Raw genomic sequence first — 8,037 nt, forward strand, 5'->3', positions numbered from 1 at the left:
TTAATTATAAAACTATGTGCTAGAATAGAAGCCTCTGACGCTGGACTTTCTTGCATGTTCATAAAAATACATGTTAAAGTTGTTATATTGCGATCATTTGTATCATAATTTATTCGACATTTATTCGTTCTTTCTGATCTCTTTCCTATTACCGGGTATGAAAAAGCCGATTCCAAACTTGTTGATGAAACAATTCCAGGCGAGAAAATGAGAAGTGTGGGCATGAATCCGAGGAGTACGTTTTTTTTCGTTCTCCGTCCTCTGCTGCTGCTGTTGATGGTGCTACTACTTCTGGTCCTGCCACAATATCAACACGTAAATCTGGCAGCAGCTGACAAATACAGAAATTTGGGCTGTTATGTTACCAAAAAAGGCCATCGTAAGCTCAAAAATTGGCAGAGCACTGGGATGGGGGGAGGACTGGGAGGCGCAGAGAGCGACAGCAACCGAAGGCATTGAAATATTAATGCTAATGGCTAGAAGGAAACAGATTTCCTTGGTGTCGGGCCATCGCCTGATTGTATTGCTTGCCAAACTTTGGGTGTGGCTTAGTCCTGCCGCTGTGGACGAACGGAACCACGGCGATGGCAGGCGATGAGTATTTCCAATAATTTAATGAAAATGCAAAACCCTCTTGCATCAAGGAAAAAGGAAAAAATTTAACAAAAATGTTCTTCGCCCCAAGCGGCTGAGTGTGTTTTTGTGTGGGTGGGGATATAGCAAAAGTTTGTTCCGAAATTCTTCTTATGCAGTCGAAGTTCCAACGAAATACCAAAGTATAAACGGTTGCTGAGGTGTTAGGGATAAACATAGAATGAGCCCTTCAAACCATTGCCTGAACTAGAAATTCTAGTTGATTCTAGTTTGAAACCATGGAAAATAAAAGTTTTGAAACACTAAATTTATAGTTATGTATGCATCTGTTTGGCTAAATACCTTGTAATACCCGTACTGTAATAAAGTACTGATTTTAATTTCATTCCATCAATTATTCTGATCGGAAATTTCTGGAGACTTAGGTGTTTCAAAATATATAATGAAGGTAATCTGGAGTTGTGGAGAGAGGCGTCAGAAGTACTAGGAAAATAGGCCTTCCAGAATGAGCCTCTTCATTCAGTCTTCCTCATGTTAGAAATATCAAAGAATCATTGCGAAATACATTTTTACTTGAAAATATCCTTCAAGAGTTGGTAGCGAACTCCCTGTTTAAATTTTATTTATTTTCCTGACTAATGCCTTGACATATTTTAATTATCTGCCGCAATATTTATGCGCCTCATTAATGGTATTATTTATGCTGCAGCAAAAGCAAGGCTGTAAATAATTTTGACACTATTGCGCATAAATGCATTTATAATTAAGTGTCTGTCTCGTAATTACAGTCATTATTCCAAAGTGAAGGTCGACCAGTATTTCGTTTAATGTGTGAACCAAAATAAAGCATGGAATTTAAGTTTTCAAAGTTTTTTTTTACGTGGGAGTCGGAGTGCTGTCTGTGATTGACAAAAGGAAAAAGGTCATCCAATCATGCGGAGATAATTTGCAGTCACATGGCTAACATCAATTCCTGGCCGCCTTCCATCAATCATAAAGGAAGCAGTGAATGAGGATGGGCAGAGCCTTGGGTTGACAGCTTTTAATGGCACGTTTGAGCAGTGAAATTGAGCAGTAAATGTGCGGGCGAAAAGACTGATGTGAAGTCGTTTGAGTGCTTTTTGTAGAGTGAAAATATTGTACAGAATATGGTCTTGAATGTGAAGCAAAGTTGATTTAAAACTTCCCCAGGGAATTTCATTCAAATGCAGTAATTACACAGCTAATTAGAGGTGAGCCCCAAGGCTCTAGATAACCTGACATTATGCCGCCAAAGCCTGTCACAAGGTTTCAAACAGAATTTGCTGGTGCTCAGGGTATTTACCGATGGTAAAATAATAGCATAAGACCGGGGGCTCATTTGCATAATGCAGGGGATGAGCTGACAGGAGAACTACCAATGACAGGAGCACAATGTACGAGTGTACCCTCGAACTGTCACTTATCATATATGTACGAGTATATGTATTCTCATCAGCACAAGATAATTAACAAATTTATCCATTTACACGGATAATATTGATTTAACAGCCAACATGACAACATCAACGAGATAAACTTTATTCCTTGAAAAACTTTTAAATTAAACTTTCAATGGTCACAATAATAATGTAGAGGAGAAACAAAATAATTTCCAGGAAAAAGTGCCTGAAATGGCATTTTACTGTGTTTTTTTTTTCCTTGTGCCCGAAGGATATATATTCATTTCTCTATCCCCTTATATATACATATATTTATAGGGAAGATCCCTGGCTGACAATCATAACCCGCACATGTTGCTGGCGTCTGGCAGCGAGTCAAATTGCACTGTTGGCCATTTTAAAAATGGTAAAAAAAATATATAAATAAATTACATGTGTTTGCAGCAATATTTTCCCATTTTTTCCTGGGAGCTCTCGTTCTGTCCTTAAAATTTCACATCGATAAAGGGGTTTAACCCTCAACATCATTACCATTGTCAGGGAGATGGGCCTTGCTCTGGAGCTGATTCTGTTAATGTCGGATCGACCTTTCACTTTAATTTGACAGATGGCAACCGGAATGAGCTTCAAGGAGAAGGTTACTGGTGGCAACCTTTATGGCCTGCTTTTCCGTTTACGGGGAAGTCAAGCATTAAAAGTGCTGCCAATTAAGCACTGATTTCGGGATCGAAATCGAGCAAAGAATCGGACCGAAACACAAAGTTTTCTTTTCTAATTAAAATCGTATTAAAGCGTGCGATAAGAAAATGAAACGTTGTTAAGCCCCAAAGTTCTGGTCGAATGGTGTCTCTTTATTCCAGTGAAAGCAGTTCAATTGATTTTGATTATTTTCTCGTCCTTCATAGCTCTTTCTAGGAACGAACACACAGAATTAAATTGGTTTCTAATACCTTCGGGTGTCTGCGTCTGCGATTTCTACTCAATAATGTTATTAGTCGGTCCAATTTCTGTGAGTGTTTCTGCTCCTTTTGTTGCGGGGCTTTCTCCCATTTTTGCGGGGAAAAACATTTTCTGTTGCATAAGCTTTTGGGCATTCTCGCTGATTTTATTGTGATGAATCCAATCGGACCTACTCCGAGATTTTCTTCGGTCATTTTCTTGACTGTTTTTACTGATTGAAAGGCCCAGAAAGCCGTAATTATCTGACTAGAATAGTTCGCTCCACTCGTAATGTTCTGGCACATTGCTCTGCACTAAAGCTGTTGAAAAAATCGAGAGAAAAACTACTAAGTATTTTACGCTAAATTGCATTCAGCAGCAAAACAGTTTCATTGAACGACTTCGCACAGCCTGATAAATGGGTTTCCCGACAATCACCAGACGGATAACCATAGTTTTCGCAAAAAGTTGGGGAAAGTTCCGGTCGTCTCTTTTGGATTTCTCCGCTTTCACGTACATTTTTGTGCAGTTCATCAGGCGGCGAGGCCTACGCCTCATTTGAGCCGCAGTATTGCCGGACAATAGCACCACCTCGAAAGCAATAACAATGACAGTTATGAGTCTTTGTGCGATGCTGAGTCGATTTCGAGGAAAAAAGTTGAATGGAAATGAGAGTTTGCGATGCCACCCGCGGGACACGAAACAATGGAAATCAATTGAACGGGGGAAATGGAATGGTGGGGATTGATCAGATTGGTGGTGGGATAGGAGGTGCAACTTTATCGATGGGAAATGACTGATGCTCTTACCTCATATTGTATCTAGATAGCATTTTACCTAAAAGTTGAAGCAGAAATATTTAAATTTAACTACATATTAACACAACATTGGAAAGGACGTAATCTATATTATCTAGAATATTCCATTATTCATTTATAAATCATCCGTTAAGGTCCTTTTAGAACTTGAATTACTTCAAGCATTAAGTTGGACAACAAAATCAGAGAAATGAAAAAACAGACAACTAAAAGTCATGGGAAAAGTGAATGATATTTTTGTTACACTAAATTGCCTTCAAAGAAAAAACAATATTCCGCCCAGATAAATGATTCGACAAAGTGAACCAACCAGATAGATGCGGATAGCAGGACAGTTTGTCACAGTTTTTATAAAGAGAAACTGATGCGGCAGGATATTTGTGTGGAGTTCATTGTGGGAGAGGTCTATGCTTCATTGAAGACAAAACAATACAATATGGCAGTTATGAGATTTTTTGTTTCAGTTTCCGTTTTCCCTGGGAAAACCAATGAAAGCAAAGGGGAAAAGTGAATGACGAATGCATAACGAACTAGTGATATATCACTTCATTTGAAATACTGAGAAAATGAATCCTCTTTAACCAACCGAAAAATGGTAGCCCTGGAGATAGAGAACATGCTCTGAACCGTCGTGATTCAGGCAAGTTTGCTGGCTTCATTGAATTACATTTCGCCGCTGTCAAAGCGTGGGCCGCAAACGCAATAATACTGACAGCTATTCCTGCCAGCCAGCCATCAAGTTGGCCACTAATGAAAGGCGCTGCGCATAAACAAACATCAACGGCATAGAGGAGGCGACAGCCGCGGCCATCGGGTTGCCCAAAATGCAGTTCATGTCGGCCACAAAATTGCATTTTAGTTTGCTTCGGAAATTTACGCTCTCAGGCCTACAATTCTCTAAAGCCTATCCCCCTGTCTAAATGAATTTCTAACCCCAAAGGATGAGTGGGAGGGCAGACCGAACTGACAGTTGAATCTAGTGCGTGGAGTTGTTCATTATTTGCACTCTTGCAGAGGGTATGATTATTCGGATCAGATGTTATGCAATGCATAAAATTATGTACTCATGTCCAACAATTCGTCCTCAAAAAGGTCAAGATTGCATCATTACAGCATATAACATATCATGGATGATGGATGGTTATCTCATTTTAGACCAAAAGGCGTATGTAGAGCGCATCTCTTCAGGAACATAAGAACTGAAAGAGTATAAAAACTTCGACCCACAAAGCATTCCCTTTATTCTAGTTCAGTTTTAATTAAAATTGGGCCGTGTTATTGTCCTAACCCTTGTCTCATGGGATAGTTAGTATTACGATTTGCTAAACATTTTACACCACAGCCCCATATTGTGGTCGCCATATTTCTGTTTAACTACTGCATACAATTTTGCGATATATTTAACTTTAAACTTCAATTTATTTGCATTTATTTACGCTTTACAAGTGCTTCTGGGAGAAGTTGAAAGTTTCTTTGACAGTTTGTGGTGCACCTTGAAAAAATTGTCTTGAAAATTACTTTTGCATGAATTTTCTGTGGATGGCAAAAAGTGCGGGAACAATTTACGCAATTGCAAAACATAGTTCGTGACAGTTTTAAAATTTTCTTGTCTATGGTAATATTTATTTGGTTTCTTGTTACATTTAAATTCAAATTGCTGTGTTTTTCTTAAATTTATTTGATTTACAATCAAGATTGAGGTACGACGCAATTTTAGATTCCTAAGATTTTATTTGTAGATACATATAAAGTTTATTGCAACGTTTCAACCGTTTCAATAGTCAGCCTACTTATTCTTCCATTCGTCTGCAATTGGCAAGAGAAATGAAATGGCCAGAAAAATGCCGGTTCCCGTTATATATGGAAAAATATTTTTGTAAGACATCCTTTTGCTCTGAAGAGGAAACTGTTCTGATTTGTTCTAAAAGAGCTTATTCCCTTTTTTTTAGCTCAAAGGAACAAGTTTTATAAGGAGTTTTTTATGTAAGAAGAAGCTTTAAATTGTTCAAATAGTTTTTTTAATTAATAACATATTTTTAATTTATTTTTGTATAGACAATAATCAAATTGATTCTCGTTTAATAAATAATAATAATATTGTGATTCAATCTGTTGTCTGCTAGATAAAAACCCCAATTATAATTGTGAATATTTAACATTTTGCGGTGTTTTTTCGGACTAAACTAAAATGACATTTAATTTGAACCAAATTTTGTATTCAGTGAAACGCTTTACCTTAAGCGGCCAGGGGGAAAATCAATTTATTTGGGCAGATACAATTAGGGAGAACTGAAAATTTAATTTCAACGAGACAGGGCAATAGTTTACCCAACTCTCAAAACTTGAATTGAGTCCTTCCTCCTGCGGCTGTGTGGTGGAAACTAAAGTTTGGACTGGGGTCCCGACGGCAAACTCCTCCGTTGACAGCATTAACATACATTTCGCGCCTCAAGAACGAGCGTTCAGACAGACTCAGAGTCATCGTACATTCTTAAAGCTTATACATATATGAATAAGTAGGAAGCGGAAAAAGTTTTCCTGAAATTTCTGGTGGCTGTCAGACGAGTGCCAGAGGACCGAAGACGGCCACAGAATGGCGACAATAATGAGGATGATGGGAAAACCAAACTCCCAGCGATGCGGAGCCCCCTTGGACTGAGTTCACTGCACTCGACGGATTATGGACAAGTGTCTGAGTCATAACCAAAGTCCAATTCCATAATTATCATTTTTTATGACGAGTTCAAGTGAAAAACTGGCGACTTCCTTCTCCATTCACAGAAGAAAAGCAGAAACAATGAACGGGAATCTCAACTAACAAACGCGAAACTTTTTCACCAACTTGAAGACTTTTTAATGTTTTCGAGCGAAGCGTTTAAAGGAGCCATAAAAAAGCGTTTTATTGTCTCGACTCGACTTTCTCCATTTTCCACAGCCATTGCCCCAGAGCATTCGCCTCCTTTCGACTTTTGTTTGGTTTGCCTCTGACATGGCCTTTGTGTGCTGGCTGTTCATTTCCTTGCAGAACGAAACAAAAGGCGTGGTAATTTAATTAGGGCCAATTCAGCTTCAGGCGGTGCCACATAATCCCCAAAATCGAACATCAAGCTCCTTCTGGCATACAACCAAATAATGTATAATGATTGCATGATAGTATGTCACGTACTAAAAGTTATTTGCGGTTGATACTTACTATCGATTGGATATACTATGGATTTTTCCATGTAGTTGCTAATGATATTTGAGATAAGTAACAGTTAGTAACAGTTCAAGATCATTTAGCTCTTAATTGAAGTTTTGCAAATGTTTTATCTGAGTAAAAACTAAGCCAGAGAATGAAGACACTAAGATACTATGTTCGCCGATTACTTCCTGATTTACATTCGGCTGAATCAAGTATTACCCAAGTGATTTCGGAACCCTAACCTGCACACGCAATACTGAAACCTTATGAAACTTTATGCCTTGCAAAAACTTAGACTTTAGTTTGCACTTAAACTTTTAACCCGAAACTGCTAGAACCTGGCTGTCACTTCTCCTGCCTAATTCGGCATGTAACCAATGTCATTACGAATTGACTTGGCCATATCCAATGGGATATGGGACGGGTAGGATATTGGGTCAGGGATCAGTTCGAGCACAACTCCCTCTTGACGACATTGCGTGAGAGCTCAAGAACCTGCCATGGCAGAGGCAATCTCACACATTTTTATATTTAATCCACTTTTATTGTAGCCCTTTGGGGTCACGGCCATACGTACCCTCGGTTATTATGCTGATTGTGTTGACACACTCTCCGTCCGTTGTTTGTACTCCGGCCTCCCTATAGGAACTTTTATGTTTGTGCTGAGCTTGTCACTAAATATTTTATAAGCGCTTAGCTGAGTGTGTGTGTCTGTGTTAACAAACACCTGGATAAAGGTATTCTGCCGCCAGGTCCCAAAATAAATAAAAATTCAATTTTAGTTTTACACTCAGCCACGAAGGCCATTGAAATCAGGGTTTGGCTTAGTGCGGCAATAGCACGTGCCAAGTGCGAATCTCTTTTCATCGGTCCAAATGGTCAAACCCTACTGACCTGATATCTCATGACAAATTGATTACCCGTGGCAAAGTTTGCCGAACAACTTTTCAACTTTACCCTACCGACAGCTGTCATGTTTGGGATCGAGAGAAATTATCTCAACCTTTGCGACATTTGTTTTTTAATTTAATCAATGCAGATCGCAACGTCACACACCAAACTCTTTGGGTCCAATGAAAAT

This window comes from Drosophila miranda, chromosome 4 (genome assembly GCF_003369915.1).
Source record: "Drosophila miranda strain MSH22 chromosome 4, D.miranda_PacBio2.1, whole genome shotgun sequence".
In the NCBI taxonomy this organism is placed as follows: domain Eukaryota; kingdom Metazoa; phylum Arthropoda; class Insecta; order Diptera; family Drosophilidae; genus Drosophila; species Drosophila miranda.